General features: G+C 45.1%; 1 pseudogene; it reads left to right on the top strand.

Moving 5' to 3' along the window:
- Positions 1–3,788: 3,788 nt before the first annotated feature.
- On the top strand, positions 3,789–4,140 carry LOC112135868 (protein yippee-like 5; annotated as a pseudogene).
- The last annotated feature ends 6,859 nt before the right edge of the window (positions 4,141–10,999 follow it).

Genomic DNA, 10,999 nt, shown 5'->3' with positions numbered 1-10,999 from the left:
TCTGCAGCTTAGTTTTCTCATCTACAAAATAAGAAGGCAGTTTTGATGATTAAATGTCATGCATAGAGAGGGATGAGAACTGTGTGCAGCACACAGGTGTTCAATAAACATTAGTTTATGTTATTGGATTATATTCTCTTCTCTTCTCCTCCATGCTTGAGTCTTGTCTTTTTGTTGTTTTTTGTTTGTTTGTTTGTTTTTGTTTTTGAGACAGAGTCTTATTCTGTAGCCCAGGCTGGAGTGCAATGGCGTGATCTAGCTCACTGCTACCTCTGCCTCTCAGGTCCCGGTTCAAGCAATTCTCCTGCCTCAGCCTCTCAAGTAGCTGGGATTACAGGCACGTGCCACCATGCCCAGCTAATTTTTGTATTTTTAGTAGAGACGGGGTTTCACCACGTTGGCCAGGCTGGTCTTGAACTCCTGACCTGGTGATCCACCCACCTTGGCCTCCCAAAGTGCTGGGATTACAGACGTGAGCCACCGCGCCCGGCCAATGCTTGAGTCTTAATGTCTGCTCCAAGGTAAATGAAGACCATGAATGATCCAAGGATGTTGGAGGCACATTCCATTGGGTATTGACCTCTAGGGTGTAAATGGACCGATTCCTTTAAAGGTGCAAGAATAGGGTGAACCATCTGGCACCCACAAAGGGCCTGGCCTACCAAAAGTACTGGATGAATGTGTGGTGCGATGAATTAAATCATCTCTTTACGGACATGGAGTAGGTTCAGCCTGAAGAGGACAGTAAGGAAAGAGAGAGAAAGGCTGAAGAAAGAGAATGATGGGGAGGAGGACAGGAAAACAACAGAGGAAAACGAAGGGGCCAGCACCTTTGTGTGAATGAGAAAAAGATTCCCCTTCCTCAAGACATGTTGCTGCCATCAGCCTCAACATTGTCATAATACATATGCAAACCTATGCTGACTATGGCATGAATGGTGTCCCCTAGAGTTTTCAGTTTACGATAAATACAACTAGCCCTAGAAAAGCCATATAAAGATTGAGGGATGGCGGATGGGGGTCGGGGGAGGGGTGGAAATAACAGAGAGTAAGAATGAAAAACCACATTGGTAGGAAGTGTGAGAATTAGGAATTAAAAAATGAAAGGTGTGTGTTATAAACTGAAGGGGGTCCCCTCCAGATTCACACAATGAAGCTCTAACCCCTGGTTTTTCTGTACTTGGAGACAGGGTCTTTAGGGAGGTAATTAAGTTTAAATGAGGTAACTTGGATGGAGCCTAATCCCATAGGACTGGTGTCCTTATAAGAAGATGCTCCAGATCTCCCTTTCTCTCTAAAACCCTATCTGCAGGCTGGTGCAGTGGCTCACACCTGCAATCCCAGCACTTTGGGAGGCCAAGGCGGGCGGATCACGAGGTCAGGAGTTTGAGACCAGCCTGACCGACATGGTGAAACCCTATCTCTACTAAATTACAAAATAATTTGCTGAGTGTGGTGGAGGGCGCCAGCTACTCGGGAGGCTGAGACAGGAGAATGGCATGAACACAGGAGGCGGAAGTTGCAGTGAGCCGAGATCGCACCACTGCACTCCAGCCTGGGCGACAGAGCAAGACTCGGTCTCAAAAAACAAACCAAAAAAAACCCTATCTGCAAATACAGTCAAACTGGCGGTTAGGGCTTCATTGTATGAATCTGACATCTCTCCCTCTCCCATTCCCTCTCCTTCCTCTCTCTGTGTGGCACAGAGAAGAGGCCCTGTGAGAATAACAGTGGGAAGGTGGACAGCTACAAGCCAGGAAGAGAAGCCTCACCAGAAACCAGCCCGTATGGCACTTTGATCGTGGACTTCCAACCTCCAGAACTGTGATGCATTAAATATCTGTTGTTTAAACTACCAAGTCTGTGGTATTTTGCTGTGGCAGCCCAAACTGACTAATATGTATTAAGTGGGAAAGAAAGAAATGGTTCATTATAGCAGAGAGTGAGCAGAGACGGGAGACGAAGGAAGGGCAAGAGAGAAGAGGAACTTCACTTCAAGGCCTAAATGAGGTTCAGCGCTTTTTTATTTTTTTTCAATGTGTATCTGGACTTCAGCAGGGAGTTCTCATGAATCTCGTCTTTGGGCTCTGCCTTGATAGCGAGGCTCTTCTGCCACCTGGTGGCAACATGCTTAACCCAGTCATTCACTCATTCATTTCTTCATTCAAGAGACATCTGTTGCATGCCTGCCCTGTGCAAGGTATTGTGCTAAGCAAAGGATATAATCCTTAACATCTACTCTGTGCTGAGCTCTGTCCTACGTGTGTTTTGTTTTGAGACAGAGTTTCGCTCTTGTTGCCCAGGCTTGAGTGCAATGGCACAATCTCGGCTCACCACAACCTCCGCTCCCAGGTTCAAGTGATTCTCCTGCCTCAGTCTCCCGAGTAACTGGGATTACAGGTGTGTGCCATCACGCACGGCTAATTTTTGTATTTTTAGTAGAGATGGGGTTTCTCCATGTTGCCCAGGCTGGTCTTGAACTCCTGACCTCAGGTGATCCGCCCGCCTAGGCCTCCCAAAGTGCGGGGATTACAGGCGTGAGCCACCATGCCCGGCCTGTCCTATGTGTTTTACATGGAGAAATGATTCACACTTCACCACAACCCTCTGGGCTAAATACTATTATCTCCGTTTTATAGAGGAGGAAATTGAGACACTAAGAAATTAAATAACCTGCCCAAGAGCCTACAGACAGTGAGAGAGTGAGATCAGGAGGCAGGGAGCCCAGCTCTAGAAGGCTTTACAGACATACTCCCTGCCCTGGAGGACCTTACAGTTTCCTTTTAAAAAGAGGTAAATAACCAGCTTAAAGGATATGTATTTAAAAAAAATGAATAACGTGAAATGGCAGTGTACCATTCTATTCCGTACTGACAGGGACAGGATGCAGAAAAATTCTGGGCAGAAGAGGGCGGGTCCCCAGCGACGGCCCCGCCCTCAAGGTGAAAAGCCTAATACCGCAGCCCAAAGTGAAAACTTACATCCCTGTTTTCCCGCTGGGATGTTGCCTTTTCCAAAGCCACCCACAGCCTGCCCTGCCCCCATCCTGTGTCTATAGTAACCCCAGAACTCAGCTGGCAGAGAGGAGAAGCAGCTTGACTTAAAAGTGTGCAGCACATCCACCTTAGCTCTCTCTTGCTCTGCCTCTCAAAGTGCTGGGATTACAGGCATGAGCCACCGCGACCAGCAAGGCTGTTTTCTTATAAGGACACCGGACAGCTTGACGTTGTAGCTTTGGAAAGGAGTCCAGCAGGGACGGCTGGACTTCAGGGGAAGATTACCTTCTTGCTCTGTGCCCTTTTCAGCTTCCCTTTCTGCAGAGAGCCACTTTCACTGGCAATCAAATCCCCCATGTGTACCATCTCCAATTTGTTGTGTGACCTCATTCCTCCTAGATGCTGAAGGAGAACTTGGGTGCGAGTGCAAAAGGCTGTCACACTGACTTTCCACTGAGTTGTTAACACTTAAGCTGTCCACAGATGGCAATGCTAAAAGAGCACTGTAACACTCTTTCTGGGGCTTCAGGAGTCATGGGTACCCCACTAGACCATGCTGCAGGGCCTCATGGAGTTTTGCTCCTGCCGGCGCCCCAAAGCACTCGCCCCAGCTCCTGCACCCACTCACCTGCACTCCCCCTTCTGTGAGGGGTCAGGGAAAATTTCCTGCTTCAGTATGAATTCTGGTTTTAATTAACTGTCAAGAATCCTGGGGCCTTCATCCCAGGTGAGGAGATCTGGCAGCCACGGATCTCATCGCCACTCCGAGACTTTAGAACTTCAGCTATAAAAATGGGCAGAATTTTCCTTGATCATATTGGTGGTACCTGTCTGTGTTCCTGTGCAAACTGACATGATCCTGACCAACTGCCCGGAACTCATCTCCTCTTAGTTCACAGGCGCCCTGGCCTTTTAACAAGGTAGTTAACCTGCTGTGCAGTGAACTTTAAGATCTGGTCATGCTTACTGGCAGCCACAGGGTTCAAGATGTGAGCTGCAAAAGTTGCAATAGCAAACCGGGATGGATTTACGAATTTGCCACTGGAGATAGCCGTGTTATAAGGAAGGCTGTGTGATCCTGGAAAGTGCTCTAGTTCAAGAGAGTGAGGGCTCTGAGGAGCATGTACCATCTGATAATTCTTGAAGAAAAAGAGATAAATTTATTTTTCCCAGGTCCCCCTTACTGAAAACAAACAATCAGGTGACATTCACTGTCACCTTAGCATCAGATTCAGATGTATGACCTGCAGGTTGCGAGAATCTGAGATGGAACCTTTTAAAAAAATTTTTGTATTTTCCATCCAACAGCAGTGTATAGAGAGAATATTAGACAGATGCCATTAATTTTTTCCCCTGTGTTTACATCTTGAGGTAGAAGAGTGTGTCTGCAGCTACATGGTGGGTTATGTAAGAAAAAATATCTGGGCTATTGGCATGAGAAGTGTGTTTTATGTGAATTTTGAAAGGAAAATATGACAAGAGTATGGTTTTAAACTTACTTGGGCTTCATTTTAAACTTAAAAAAAATTCCAGTTATTTCACTTGATTTGCTAACTTCAGAGAATAGATCTGAATCTGTGCTTGGCGCTGAAGGCCCAGTGTTAGCATGGCTGTGCTGGCTGGTGTGCCATATTCTTGTTGGAAATGAACTGTAGCACCAGAGCCCATTCTTCCTTGTTGGTCTTGACCCAAAGCTGTCACCATTCCTAGTTTTTTGTTGCCACATAATTGGCGATGATTGGAAACTTTTTCTGAAATGGGCAGAACTGCTTAGTTGTCTTTTTTCATGTAACTTAAGCCTAGTAATATAAATAAAGTAATACTTGGAAAAAAAAAAAAAAGAAAGAATCTTTCCCTTTGACTAAAAGAGGCCACATTCAACTGGTTCATTGTGCATCCATTAGGTTAGGGCACTGGCCCCGACTGGGAGGATTTTTAAAACACAGGAAGTTGGCCAGTACAGTGGTTTACACCTGTAATCCCAGCACTTTGGGAAGCTGAAGTGGGAGGATCACTTGAGCCCAGGGGCTTGAGACCAACCTGGGCAACATAGAGACCCTAGGAGTTCAAGACCAAAACAGAGCAAGACCCTCATCTCTACAAAACACTAAAGAATTAGCCGAGTGCAGTGGCTTACACATGTAATCCCAGCTATTCTGGAGGCTGAGGTGGGAGGATTGCTTGAGCCCAGGAGTTCAAGGCTGCAGAGAGCTATGATCAAGCCACTGCTTGGGTAACAGAGTAAGACCCCCCATCTCTTAAAAAAAAAAAAAAAAAAGTAGAAAGCCAGCTGAGCACGGTGGCTCACATCCATAATCCCAGCACTTTAAGGGGCCAAGGCGGGTGGATCACATGAGGTCAGGAGTTCGAGACCAGCCTGGCCAACATGATGAGACCCCCGTCTCTACTAAAAATATAAAAATTAGCTGGGCATGGTGGTGGGCACCTGTAATCCCAGCTACCTGAGAGGCTGAGACAGGAGAATCGCTTGAACCCGGGAGACAGAGGTTGCAGTGAGCCGAGATTGTGCCACTGCACTCCAGCCTGAGCGACGAGAGTGAGAGTCCATCTCAAAAAAAAAAAAAAAAAAAGCCACATTCCACAAGAGCATTTCTGCAAGAGGGGTGGTAAATACATAGAAGGCAGAGCAGGGAGGGACGAGAGAAAGAAACAATCAAACTACACTATCCAATATGGTAGCAACTGTTTAAATTAATTTTTTTTTTTTTTACAAAGTCAGATTGCAGAAGTGCAACAATCCCAGAGCAAAGCAAATGGTCCCTCTCCTCCTGACCTGTCTCAGGGATAAGCTGAGAGTGGCGATGTTGAGTTTAATTAGGACTTAGCTATTTTTCTATGTGAGGTGATAGGATTTTAAGAGTGACCTTATTCCTCCCTTCCACTGAGTCCTGCAGCTGGTTTTTGGGTGCTGCTACTCACACCTTCCAAGTGTCCTCTTGCCTGGTGGTTAGAGAAAGGAAGGACAACTTCACCTTCCGGTCTCCATTTCATTTGGGACTGTTGCTGGCAGTTTATGCTCCATTAAGTTGCCCAGGAGCAGCCTTTACTGCAAACTTGAGTTATGTGGGCCTCCAAACTTCTACCCCTATTCTTATGAAGATCTGAAGGTATTGTTCAATAAAAGCTCTTTCTTGTAATAATCATGCTTATTTGCTTATATGTGAGTCTCTGATTCTCTATCATTAATTTTTTCACTTGTGATAAACTAGCAGAGATGGGTGATTTAGACAGGCAATAATCAGCCAGTACAATAAACTTTTAATTTAGGTTGGCTGCTAAAGAGACACCAAAAGACACAAATATGCAGAACAGGGTAGCACTCAGGCTTTAATCTAACTATTGCTCCACCCCACTCTGTATCACTGCCTTGTTAAATCTTTCTTTGGTATTTGTCCCTTCCCTTTCAATCCTACTCTTCAACTTGGTTGAGTCCCTTGATCACATCTTGCACTAAGTCCATTAGCCTTCCTAAAATGTCCCTCCTCTAAGGTCAGTCTCCTTCAAAACACTCTTCAGCTGAATTCATTTGACAAATATTGAGCATCTACTGCTCTCAAAGAATTATGGTTAGTAGGGAGACACCTTGGTAAAATGAAATACATATAGATATATAGACACAGATACATAGTGAAATGTATGTATTGGTTAATGTTCCTTCGGTTGCAAATGATAGATAACTCAAGCAGGTTTAAGCTCAAAAAGGGGATTTGTAAATGCACAAAATCTAAAGAATGCACAAAATTCAAGAATATATCTTGAATTTAAGTAAGGCATGATTCAGAGGATCAAATAATGTCACCAGCAGACTCTTTCTCACTCTCTCTCATTCCTTTCACTCTCTTTATTTTTGCTTCATGCTCAGGCAGTATGTGGTCTGCTGGCGGCTCCAGGCTTGCAATAAAAACTTGTGTGTTTCTTCCCAGCTGCTCATGCTCAGTCCCAGGATTCACTCTAATTAGATGAACCTGGGTCACATGATCACCTCTGAACTGTAGCTTCTTAGCGCTCTGATTGGCTAGACTTAAATCACATGGGCTACACCCAAAGAACGGGGTGGGGGTGGGATGGGTTGCTGAACTCTTGTCAGAGAAGGCAGAATAGAAGCTAGTGTTAAAAGAAACAGTTTAGACAAATTAAATTTAACAGAGTTTATTTAGGCAAAGAATGATTCATGAATCAGGCAGCACTCAGAACCAGAAAAGGTTCAGAAAATTCCACTTGGTATTGTGAACAATGAGCTTTTCTAGGGTGAACACAAAAGCAATGTAGAGAAACCACTTGATTGGCAACAGCTAGGCATCTGCCTTATTGGGCCTGGTCTCATCAATTGGGTGCTTATCATTGGCTGGAGCTTCTCTGTGATTGGCTGAAACCAGGCTATATGTTACAAAAATATACTCCTAAATTAGGTTTCAGTTTGTTTACATGCTATTAGGTTGCTGTTTGTTCCACAGAAACTCAAAATATGGAGAGAGCCTCTGGCCAATGGCCTCATGCTTATTTAATTTAACACTAGGTAGATAAAAAACAACAAATATTTCTATAGTATGGGTAAGACATATTGAGAACACAATAAACAGGTGCCTTAATCTGTATGTGAGTCACGGAAGACATCACAGCAGAGGGTAAATCCGAGTTGATGCTTGAAAAAGGAGCAGGAGTTTGCTGACAGGCAGGGAAAGCCAGGAGGATTGGGAGGGAAGGGGTCCCAGTGGCAAGAATGGCCTATGCAGAGTCACAAAAGAAAATAAACTATGTGTCCATCGGACATGGCTTGGGTGTGTGTTCCCATCAAATCCATGTGGAATTGTAGTCCCCAGTGTCAGAGGTGGGGCCTGGCGAGGAGGTGATTGGATCATGGGGGCGGATTTCTCATGAATGGTTTAGCATCATCCCCTTGGTGCTGTTCCCGTGATAGTGAGTGCCTGTGAGATTAGGTTTTTTAAAAGTGTACATCACCTCCTCTCTAGCTCTCTCTTGCTCTTGCTCCCACTATGTGAGACACCTGGCACCCCCTTTGCCTTCCGCCATGATTGGAAGCTTCCTGAGGCCTCCCCAGAAGCAGAAGCCACCATGATTCCTGTGAAGCCTGCAGAACCATGAGCCAATTAAACCTCCTTTCTTCTTTTTTTTTTTTTTTTTTTGAGACGGAGTCCCGCTCTTTCGCCCAGGCCGGACTGCAGTGGTGCAATCTCGGCTCACTGCAAGCTCCGCCTCCCGGGTTCACGCCATTCTCCTGCCTCAGCCTCCGGAGTAGCTGTGACTACAGGCGCCCGCCACCACGCCCGGCTAATTTTTTGTATTTTTAGTAGAGACGGGGTTTCACCATGTTAGCCAGGATGGTCTCGATCTCCTGACCTCATGATCCACCCGCCTTGGCCTCCCAAAGTGCTGGGATTACAGGCATGAGCCACCGCTCCCGGCCAATCCCCTTTCTTTGTAAATTACCCACTCTCAGGTATTTCTTTTTTCTTCTCTTTCTTTCTTTTTTTTTTTTTTTTTTTTTTTTTGAGATGGAGTTTGCTCTGTCACCCAGACTGGAGTACAGTGGTGCGATCTCGACTCACTGCAACCTCCGCCTCCTGGGTTCAAGTGATTCTCCTTCCTCAGCCTCCCGAGTAGCTGGGATTACAGGCACCTGCCACCACACCCGGCTAATTTTTGTATTTTTAGTAGAGATGGGGTTTCACCATAAGCCAGGCTGATCTTGAATTCCTGACCTCGTGATCCGCCCGCCTCGGCCTCCCAAAGTGCTGGGATTACAGGCGTGAGTCACCGTGCCCGGCTTCTTTTCTTTTTTTTTTTTTTGAGACAGTCTTGCTCTGCCGCCCAGGCTGGAGTGCAGTGGCGCAGTCCCGGCTCACTGCCACCTCCGCCTCCCTGGTTCAAGCAATTCTCTGCCTCAGCCTCCCGAGTAGCTGGGATTACAGATGCCTGCCACTACACCTGGCTAATTTTTGTATTTTTAGTAGAGACGGGTTTCACCATCTTGGCCAGGCTGGCGTTGAATTCCTGACCTCGTGATCCACCCGCCTCGGCCTCCGAAAGTGTTGGGATTACAGGCGGGAGCCACCGCGCCCGGCAGGTATTTCTTTATAGCAGTGCGAGAACGGACTAACTCACCATCTTTTTGCACAAGGCAGAGAGCCAGATTAAAAAGGTAGATTGTGGAGCCAGGTTGCTTGGTTTGAATCCCAGTTGAATCTTGGCTGCTTACTTAATTGCGCCATGCTTCAGTTCACCATCTGTAAAATGGGAATAGTAATAGTACCTACCTCTCAGGCTGTTGCCAGGATTAATTGAAATGTGTTAATACATTTAAAGTGTGTAGAAGAGGGCCTGGGATACAGGAAGTGCTAAAAACAATTGCTAAATTAATCCAATGAAGTAAAATAAAATTGGTGTGATTATTAATTCATGCTGTGCTACAACCTACTTTAAAATAATGGCCTACAATTATTTGGTTCAATGCACTATAAATTTGGTTTAACAGATCACAACAAAAGAACAACACGACTTTCTCATGATCATTTATATAGGTAACACACAATCCAATTCCTTCTCATATATAAATTTCCCTCTTTGTAGTCATAGTGTTGTTACACTGTTATCCCACAGTTCCACATTTTATAGGAAATGTAGTTTCTCCTTCCGGCTTTTGTTGCCTAAGGTCTAATCTTGCAGACTTATTATAGCAAAATGTTGCTCAATTTAGCCCACCCAGTCTCATGAGACAACCGGCTGACCCAAACAACCCCAAAGGAGAGAAACTGACCAGAACGCGCATACAACCCACACTGCCTTGTGTTCATTTTGTAAACATCAAGCTCTGAAATTGGGTCAATGGTCTTGTTTTCCCTTGTCTGTGAGTTACATTTTCTGAATTGTGTATGTGTTAGGAACTTTGGTTAGATATTCTCTGTATATTTTATTATTTGGAAATCTTCCAACCTCCACCCTTAAGTAACAATGACTTTTGAAATGGTCTAAGAAAAAGGAAAAATCTCATTTGCAATGTTTTGCGCGGTGAGGGGAAGAGAGGAAGTTAGAAAAAAAGGCCTGTGGTAAGGCCAGTGTATAGGGCAGTGCTCTAAAAGGATGTGTTCTGGGGTCTCATTGTCTGCGTTTGAACCCCAGACCTGCCTGTTCCAAGTTGAGTTGACTTGAGCAATTATTTATTGGAGCTTCTGTTTCTCCTCTGTAAAACAGAGATAATGCTTCACGGTGGCAGCCAGCTTCCAAGGAGTCTCCCAGTGATCACCCCTCCTGGTACTCATGGCTTTTTGGCATGCCCTCCCTCCTATTGTATTGGGGTTTCTCTGTGTGACCACTGGAATATAACAAAAATAGTTGTATATTATTTTCACGGCTCAATTGTGTTAGCAAAAGGCAGCTTCCCCATGGCTGCCATTTCCTCCACTTTTAGAGAATGGGAAACTTCAATGATTCCCTGCACTGATCACCAGGTCAGGGTAGACTAGATGGCCCCAGTGCACACAGACATCTTGTGTAAAATGTGAAGCATTCATTCTTCGGAAAAACACGTGGGGGTTCAATAAGTGTGTCTTAGTCCATTCAGGCTGCTATAACAAAATACCATAGACTGGGTAGCTTATGCACAACAGAAATTTATTTCTCACAATTTTGGAGGCTGAGAAGCCACGATAAAGATGCCAGCAGATGTGACGTCTGGTGAGGGCCCATTTTCTGGTTCATAGATGGTGCCTTCTTCCTGTGTCTTCACATGGTGGAAGGGCATACAAGCTCTCTGAAGTCCCTTTTGTAAGAGCACGAATTCCATTCATCAAAGGCCGCGTCTGCCAGTACCATCACCTTGGGGGTTAGGATTTCAACATATAAATTTTGGGGGTTACACAAACATTTAGACCATAACAAAAGATGAATTTTTTTCTGAATTTGCTTTTTGTTCCTAACTTTGCTTATAACTGTCAACCTCATAAGAAGTATTTTCCCTCTCAAAT

Source organism: Pongo abelii, chromosome 10 (genome assembly GCF_028885655.2).
Source record: "Pongo abelii isolate AG06213 chromosome 10, NHGRI_mPonAbe1-v2.0_pri, whole genome shotgun sequence".
Lineage (NCBI taxonomy): Eukaryota > Metazoa > Chordata > Mammalia > Primates > Hominidae > Pongo > Pongo abelii.
This window is presented reverse-complemented; position numbering and strand designations above follow the sequence as displayed.